We start from the raw sequence: 9,397 nt of genomic DNA, 5'->3' as shown, positions 1-9,397 counted from the left end.
ATTGAAGTGGTTTATGCCGGGAAGTGACAGGGTCACATAGCCTCACATAGCCTATGTGAAGAAAAGATTAAAGAGGGGCAAGGAGCATGTGGATAAACCAATTAGACAACTAGGTTAGTATGCCCCACGCCCTCAAAGGTAGCTTAAACTAGGATGGTGATGGGAAAGACAGAAGAGGAAAGATGAAAGGAAAAATTGGTAGGTAAAATCAACAGGATTTGCCAATAGATGAAAAATAGGAGGAAAGGGTAGATTATCAAGATGTCTCAGCTTTCTTATACAGGATGGATTCAATTGCAATGAAATTGTTAATTGAAATTAACTTCAAATAATGACATGGCTTAAAGTTATGTAAAAATTTGCCTCATAAAATGTCAAAGTTTGAAAGTTTTTGGCTGGAGGCTCCACTTCCTATATTTTGCTATTTTCTAATCTTGTTAAAAACGTAGAGTTTTTCTTTATCTGAAATGTTTATCACAGTGGAACCCTTCTGGAGATTATAAATTTAAATTAGAAAATAACCAGGGCTATCTAATTTCTAGGCAAATAATATTGACTTTTTTGTGCTAATTACTATCATTTTGTCACTTCTAAATGTATAATGAAAGTAATTTATATTGCATTTATTGTTTTTCCTGAGATTAGAGAGGAATTAGTAGGTTGTTTCTGTTCCAAACTAAGTACTTTCCTTCTAAGAATTTCTTCGTTGATTTTGGACGGCTGCCCGGCTGGACCTCACTTGTTTGTGCCCAGGCTCTGCCCCCTGCCGGACTCCGCAGAAACCCAGTGTGCCGAGAGGACTGATGATAGAGTGATCTGCAACTACAAGTGCCATTTGCAAATTGATGACTGTTTTTGAGAGAGACCTAGGTCACCTCTCGGGGAGCCCCGGCAGCCTTTGGAAGCCTGCGCGTCTGCGCCGGGTGCCGCGGCTCGGGGGGCGGGCGCGTGGACGGGGCGGCGGCGCTGCAGTGCGAGGCCCGCAGCCCGAAGCGCAGGGTCGCTCCGGGCCCCCTTGCGGCTCTCGCGTGCAAGGGGCGGTCTCAGGGACGGAGGAAGTCAGCAATTTGTAGGGACAAGGGCTGGTGCTTTGAAAAAGGCGGAGGAGGGAGCGGGATTTCCCCGCCCCCCCCCCCCCCATGGTCCAATCGCTTCGGCTTCTCCTTTTCTTGGCCCGCCCGGCCCCTAACCTGCTCGAACCCATTACGCGGTAGAGGCGGCCCGGTCCCTTTAAGGCCCTGCCGCGCCTGCGCTTTGGGCTTTCCTGACGCGGCCGCGCCGGACCCCGGAGGAACCCGCGGCGGGCAGGCTCGGGGTCGCGTAGTGGCTGAGACGGCGGCGGCGCCTGGGGGGTGCGTGAGGGTCGGAGGCTATCCTGAGCTCCTGCGTGCGCTTGGCGCTCGAGAGAGGGCGGGGACGGCGGCCCGCGGAGCCGGGAGCGGGGCCGAGGCTCTGAGACGCGGCGGCGCGGCTGCCGGCTGGATGGGAAGTTAATGTTTACCGCGGAGTCCACTCAACGTTTCCAAGGTGAGGGGCGCTGCGCCAGGCCGGGCGGGCCGCGAGCCCAGGTTCTGCGGGGCGCACGGCGGGGCCGAGTCGCGCAGTGGGGGCCGCGGCCAAACTTGCGGCGCGAGCGGGGCGGGCGCGTCCGGCACCGCTGGGGCCTAAGTTCCCTTGGCCGCTGCGGCCCGGGACCTGCCTCCCTTGGGAGCTGAGGAAGAAACTCGCCAGCGGGTCTTCCAGCGGCGTCCCAGGGAGGTGGAGGGATGGGGCAGCTTCGGGGGCGCTTCCTCGTAAATTCCGTGGGGGATCCTGCTCCCTCACCCCCGCCCTCGAGGCCAGAAGTCCATTCCCTCAGGGCGACCTGACGCGGCGAGACCGCGCGCGCCCCTAGCAAAGTTAGTGTCTGCTTTGGCCTCCGGGATTCTGCGAAAGGCCATGTGTCCGGGCAGGTGATGGGCAAGCCAGGTGTGCAGGTGACTTCGAGGGACGCACTTGGGGAGCGGTTGTAGGCATCACTGAATCACCTTATGACTAGCGGGGCAAGCCTCAGCCTAACCGCAGAATTTCCGGTAGGTTGGATTGTGGTGTTGGTGTTCGCTTCGAGTTGCTGTGATTTCTTTGTGTCTTTCTGTCTTTTGGTTGTCTTAGATCTAACTCAGTTGACATCCTTTCACCGAAGAGTTAACCAAAACTTTTGGAATCGTTTCTTCACTTTGCTCCCATCCATTGCTTTTAGAGGTGATTTCGCAAAACAGCATTTTCTTGCACAGATAGCTTCTCTTTGCGTTACAGTGTAGACTAATAAACTCCTTTCTTTGCTGAGAAGAAATAAATCTAGTGCTTCATGAAGATCAAGAAAAATTATCTGTTGGTAGTTTTTAACCCTTGTTCCGGGCTGATATGCTAGTACCTGTTTTTGTTTTTTAATTTTATCAGCAAACTTTCTGCAGTTTACAAGAAGCTCCTTTTCTATCCTGCAATACAGTACTAGTCTTAGGTCTCTGAGAACTTTGTGTCAGAGAAATCTTAAGAAACTTATTGAAGTATGATATACAGAAAAAAATGCACAATCCTAAGTGTGCAGGCAAAAAATTTTTCCCATGTGTATCATCACAGATCAAGAAACAGAACATTACTTTGTTGGGGTTTTGTGAGGGATGTGAGTAAAACTTTAGTATTAGGTACTGTTGAACATTTCACCAAAGTGGTTGTACCAACTAGCAGGGATAATATTTCAGTTAACCCACATCCTTGCTGATGCTTGTCACTTTTTAAAACTTCTGCTGTTCTGGTAGAGTTATAGTAATATACCAGTGTGGTTTTATTTTGCATTTAAAAAAATATATATCTTTATTGATTTCAGAGAGAGGAAGGGAGAGGGAGAGAGAGAGGTAGAAACATCAATGATGTGAGAGTCATTGATCAACTGCAGCCCGCAACCCGGGCATGTGCCCTGACTGGGAATCGAACCCTGATCTCCTGGATCCTAGGTCGATGCTCAACCGCTGAGCCACGCCTGGCTGGGCTATTGTGTATTTTCTTGATGATTGTGTGTGTGTGTGTGTATCTCCCATGATTCTTTTCTGGGATATATATAAAGTGCATCTTTTCCACTCTGTGTCTTGCCTGCTCACTCTTAATGACCTTTTTTGATGAATGTAAATCCTCAATTTTAATGAATATGCTTTATCTTTTCCTTTATGATTACTACTTTTTGTGCCCTATTTAAGAAATCTATGCCTAGCCTAAGAATATGAAGATATTTTCCTGTTACCTTATAGGAGTTTTATTTTGTTTCACTTTTCACATTTAAAGTGTATAATTTATAGTTAATTGCAGATGGATTGTAGGGGTCCAGGTTCACTTTTACCATATGGGTATCTATTTGACCCAGCACCATTTATTGAAAGTACCATCCTTGCCCCTCTGCAGTGTGTGGCACTTTTTCATGATCTGCTTGTTCATTTCTACACATTTTGGAAATCAACGTTGAATCTATATATCAGTTTGGAAAGAATTGAGAACTATATTGAGTTTTCCAATTTATGAAAATGGTATATTCCTCAATTTCTGTAGGTCTTTTAAAAATTTTCTCGGTAGTGTTTTACAGTTTTTTGTGTAAAAGTCTTGCACATCTTTCGATATTCTTGATATTCTTAGGTATTTGATAATTTTTGATGCTATTATAAATCATATTTAAAACATTTGTGGCTGGTATACAGAAATAAAACTGATTTTTTGGTGATGGGGGAAAAACCTGATTTTTTTCTCCAGAGGGGGGCCTCTGGAGAAACAGTCATTAATCTTCATGTAGGACCTAGTCCAAATACACCTTGTATGTTCTAGTTTTCCAAGGTTTTCTCCCTCCCTCCCTCCCTCCCTCATGGTATTTCCAGCACCGAGGACCAATTAGAGATTTACAGCCTGTCTATTATATTGACAGTTGCTGTATTAGGCTCTGGGGATACAATGCTGATTTAGATGCGGTGTCTGCCCTTAAGGAATTTAGAGTCTGGGAGGGGTTGTAGATATTCAAGAAGAGATCTTTGTGCTCCACTAGGAAAAATGCTGTGATGAAAACTGGCTTGGCTGCATGCACAGGGGGCATTTAAATCAAACTGGAGGGAGGTAATATATCTGGCTTTCAGTGTCCTGGGAGCCAGGCAAAGGAAGTGGTCTGTGGGTGGGGGCTACTATTCACTGTACATACAATAGTCCCCCCCCCCTTTAGCCACAGGGATACCTTCCAAGACCTCCCAGTGGATGCCTGAAACCATGGATAGTTCTGAATCCCATAGAGTATATGCTGTGTTTTTTCCTACACATACATACCTTTTCACTTAAAGGAAGCACTTTATGGCTTCTCATTGTTATACCCGAATTGCCAACATCAGTACTCTTGCATTTTGGGGCCATTATTAAATAAAATAATGGTTACTTGAACACAAGCACTATGATACCTCCACAGTTGATCTGATAACTGAGATGGCTACTAAGTAACGGTCTGGCTGTGTATTCAGCATGAATATGTTGGACAAAGGGATGATTCATGTCTTCAGAGAGATAGAGTGGACAGAGTGGGGTGGTGTAAAATTTCATCACACTACTCAGAGTGGCGTGCAGTTTAAAACTTAGGAATTGTTTATTTCTGGAATTTTCCATTTAATATTTTTTGTACAGTGGTGGATTGCAGGTAACTGAAACTGTGGAAGGTGGATAAGGGGAGACTACTGTACTTCTGCTTAATCCCTTGGCTTTTACCCTTGAGCATCACTTCAGTCTTCTTGAGTCTGGAGTCTCTGTGTTTCCAGAAATTAAATTTGTGAGAAGATGTGAATGGTGGAGAAGGGAAACTGGAGGGTCTGTGTAGACTTTGTAGACTTTAAACCACTGACCTGCTCTTCAGCACCATACCTCTCCCCCACTGACTGTATAACTGGAGACTCCCAAGTGCTGAGCTTTACTGGGGTTCTGTTAGCGAGGCAAATCACTTATTGACCATATTTCCTTCTGCAGATCTGTAAGTTTATCTTCCCCTCCTCCACTTAGTTACATATTCCTCCATTTCTCTTCTTGTTTCATTGATGCCATATCTTCTCTTACCTGTCTGAGAATGTTAAAGGTAGTTTCTTTAAGCTTTCTTTTCCTTGCAGTTACTTTTTTCCCGTCCCTATATGGTATAGTTTCAACAGTAGAACATCCTCCACAGAGGCGTTTCTTCTTATGAAGAAACAATAAAGCAATAACAGTGGTGACTAAAAGCTGATTGTAAGCCCTGAGCTTATAGGTAGGGCTTACAGACTTAGAGATGTACTCTAATAATCTAGAGTCTAAAACAATGGTTTTGAACTTTGGCTGCACATTAGAATCACATGGTGAGTTTAAAAACACACACATATGCATACATACACATGCTACTGCTAGACCAAATACATTAGAATCTCTGGGAGGTAGGACCCAGATAGCAGTAATATAAATTAAAAAAAAGGTGTAATTGCATACAGTAAAATATACAGATTTTAAGTGTATAGTTTGATTACAAAAAGCATTGTAAAAACGCTTGAAAATTCCTTCATATTTCTTTCTTTTGTATTCCCCACTCCCTGCCCAGAGGCAACTGCTGTATTCTGATTTCTGTAGCTGTAGATTAGCTTCCATATTTTCATAGATTAGCATCCATATTTTCTAAAACTGCCCAGGTGATTCCATTGTGTGGCTAAGATTGAAACCATTGGTTGGGTGGACTGTTTGAGGCTATCTCCAGTGTCTCTGTCTTTCCTTTTGTCTTGGTTGCATTTCCCAGAGCATATCTTCCAGTTTTCTGTTTGAAGGGCAGATTTCTGGTTGCTAGTGATCTGGGAACTCAGGAAGAGAGGGCTGGGTAATGAGTCATAGAGCATTTAGTGTATGGGATCACATAATTTGCTTCTTTTTGTTAGGATACCTATGTGTGTTCCATCATGTACGGTTTACCCTCTTGAGAGAATAAATCTCCTGTCAGCTGATGCACTGAAGGTGGGCCAGGCAGCAACTTGGAGGAAGAATGGGGTGTAGGTTTCTAAAATGTTTAAAAAGCCTTTACCTGGTCCTTTTGTACTTTAGTCTCCCCTCCCCCTCTTTTTTCTGGTAGTTCCTCAGCCTTTTGAGGATTCTGTAGTGTAAACTGGGTTTGTTCTTAGTTGTTAGCACTGGTGACTTATTTGGCTGTCTTTGACTACCACTCATCCATCTTCCTTCCAACTTCCAAAATTGTGTTGCTGTTGTCTCTTTTTCCATTCTTTCTGACCTTATGGTTTGTGTTCTAAAAACAGAACAAAAGAACAACAAAATTTTTTTCTTTCTTTTTTTTTTTTAAATATATCTTTATTGATTTCAGAGAGAGGAAGGGAGAGGGAGAGATAGAAACATCAATGATGAGAGAGTCATTGATTGCCTGCAGCCCACAACCCGGGCATGTGCCCTGACCGGTAATCGAACCCTGATCGCCTGGATCATAGGTCGACGCTCAACCGCTGAGCCACTCCCGGCCGGGCAACAAATTGTTTTTCTTTATCCTTGTTTTAGTAGAGTTTGGGGAGGGAGCAAAATTAGATGTGTGAATCAATCTGCTATCTTAACATGGAAGTCCATCATCTGCTTTCCATTATTCAAAAATGTGTTGCCATTTGTCCTCCACTGTTGTCTCCTCCTCATGGGGTTATAGGTTTTAAACTTTTTACTGTTATGTAAATAGAGTGTCAGGAGAGAGAACACCTAAATATTGGATCAAACTCATTTCTCTAGAAGTCCCAAAATTCTTTTGAGAAGTAGTACTCATTGGCCCACAATCTTAAGATCTCAGGATTAGAAATTATTTTAAAGATAAGGCAGCCTATTGAGTTATTTGATAATTTTTCTGTAGTGGGAAACTCATGGTAAAGAGATGAGTGACTATAGAAGCTGTTTGGGCTGTGGATCTCTGCAAAATCCATATGTGTGTTAAACATTTAATGTTGAATGACTAAGTAATAGATCTTGCATATTTGTAACATGTAAAAATTATATTTAAAAAATCATGTGCTTTTTGTCAATCAGTAATTCTTTAATCCAGCTGTGGTCATGGGAGAAGGTAATACTCAGAATTTTTTTTTATTCTGAAAAAATATTCTTCACCAACAAAAATGGAAAACTATTGCTAAAGATAAAGTTGTAGAGACCTTAGAATTAACATACATTGATAAATTAATTAGAGCCACCCATTAAAGCCTCTGTTTTAAGCTCCTCTAATGGCTTTGTTATTCTTTTCACTCTTTTTTAAAAACACTTACTAAGGCAGTAGGTTTCCAAATACTCTTTGAGACAGAGTTTTTACCATGAAGTTCATGATGAAATGAAAATATTATTCTCAATATAATTTGTTTTTTCTTAGGCTAACTTTATAAAATTTAATGTTTTCACCTTTAAATTATATCCATTCTTTTCTGTGTTAAAATTACCTTTTTTATATGAAATTTGTGATGCTAGATGTTGGGTGGGCTTTTTTGTTTGTTTTCTGTAATGTCTTTATTTGGTAAAATAGAGAGCTGTCAGACCTGTGTTGCTCTTCAAATTAATTTTTGACAAGTTTATAAAATACAAGCTTATCACTGCACACTATTCCCACTAGCCTTTTTGCTCCTCCACAAATTAATTATTTTACTTTTATGTTTGCATATAAAATTCAAGATATCAATCAAAGATAACATTGGTAGTTATTACTATCTATCTTGCTGGTATGATAGTCCTTCCTCATTGGAAACATGTGGGTTAATTAATTTGTGTTTTGTGGATAGAAGCTGTTGTCTGTAGCCCCATATGTTTGGTCAGAAAAGGTCATCCCATTTCTCATTATTGCAGGTTGCCTGGTGTGTTTATTTGTTGACATTTCCAGCTGTGTATGCACTTCAAAAGAGCTCTCCCTGCCTGTGCTGTCTGCAGTTTATCCTTTAAGTGGCCAAAGACAATGTGGATTTAGTGCTTGTTAATTGTACTTTGTACTGATCCAACCCTCACAGTTACACTCTGAAAAGTGTTTTCTAAAGCTAGTTAAACTGGCTATTAACTGAGTCTTCATTGTTGGTTTTGTTATTGAGTGTCTTTTGAGTTCATGATTAGGGCTCTCTCTTTAAGGAACTGCTAACTCCTATGTTCCAGGAAGGGACCTCAATGAGAAATAGGAAAACTGGCTTTATTATGGACTATTGCTCTTAAAATTTATTTTATAGGAAAGTGTAACACTGATATAGAAGTGAAGATGGGGATATTGTCCTATTTTTTGCTACACCAAAAATGAATCTAGCATTTTCATAAATTATGTTAGTAAGTTTGTTAGAGCAGTGTTAACAGATACTGGATGAAAGTGTAGCTTTAATGAACAATTGTATAATATATAATAAACAATTGTATAATATGATATTTTAATTAGATACATGAACAAGGTCATACAGGTTGTCAAGCATGATGGTACGTTTACATTTAACATACAGGATCAGAAAAATGAGTCAGTCAATCTAGAAATTTAGTGAAGTTATAAACATTGTCCATAGTCATTAAGAACCATTGAAGAACATATTTAGCATATCCTATATGTCATGAATAATGATAGGTATTGGGAAGATAATAGTGATCTACTCTACATAGACAAAATCTTTGCTCTCAAAATTTACAAACCAGGGGAAGACACAGCTGATAGATTCTTGTTCGTGAGTGAGATATATTTTTTTAAAGGGGTAATTTAGTGATTAATTTGTCTTAAAACTTGAGACTTTTTTTAACTACTAAGGAATAATGCCGAGTGAAGTAAAAGTTTTAAGTTAAAACAATTTTGAGGTAAAATTTACATATAGAAATTGCACAGAACTTAAATATACAATTGATTGAGTTTTGTGCATGTATACGCCTGTGTGAATCCCTTTCTCCCTCATGGTTCCTTTAGTCAGTCCCTTTTGTCCTGATATCTTTTACCACATTAGGTTTTTTTTGTACTTGAACTTAATAAAGGGAATAATACAGAGTGTATTCTTTTCTGTCTGGCTTTTGTTCAACATGTTTTTGAAATTCATCCATATTGTTGCTCTTATCAGTAGTTCTTTTAAATTGGTGTGTAGTAATGCATTGTGTAACTATAACACAGTTTGTTTATTCATTCTCTCATTTGTCTATTATGAATAAAGCTGTTATGAACACTTGGCTACTAATCTTTTTATAGACATACATTTTCATTTCTTTTGGATAAATAACTAGGGGCAGAATTACTGAGTCATAGGGCAGATGTATGTTTAACTTTAGAAGACATCACAAAACAGTTTTCCCAAGTGGTTATACCATTTTACATTCCAGTCAGCAGTCTATGATAGATCTATTGAATGGTAAATCA

The 9,397-nt window shown here is 40.9% G+C and overlaps 1 protein-coding gene across 3 annotated transcripts in view; it reads left to right on the top strand.

The window, feature by feature from the left end:
• Nucleotides 1-1,444: 1,444 nt before the first annotated feature.
• The window catches only part of EVI5 (ecotropic viral integration site 5), a 167,135-nt gene continuing 159,182 nt past the window's right edge, over nucleotides 1,445-9,397 (top strand). For all 3 annotated transcript variants that reach the window (XM_087820590.1, XM_087820589.1, XM_087820588.1), the window contains exon 1: nucleotides 1,445-1,527. The gene's annotated coding sequence lies outside the window, so the exon portion shown is untranslated. The remainder of the gene's footprint in view (nucleotides 1,528-9,397) is intronic.

This window comes from Miniopterus natalensis, chromosome 9 (assembly GCF_054644295.1).
Source record: "Miniopterus natalensis isolate mMinNat1 chromosome 9, mMinNat1.hap1, whole genome shotgun sequence".
Taxonomy (NCBI): Eukaryota; Metazoa; Chordata; class Mammalia; order Chiroptera; family Miniopteridae; genus Miniopterus; species Miniopterus natalensis.
The sequence above is the reverse complement of the archived record's forward strand: the minus strand, read 5'-3'. Positions and strand labels throughout refer to the sequence as shown.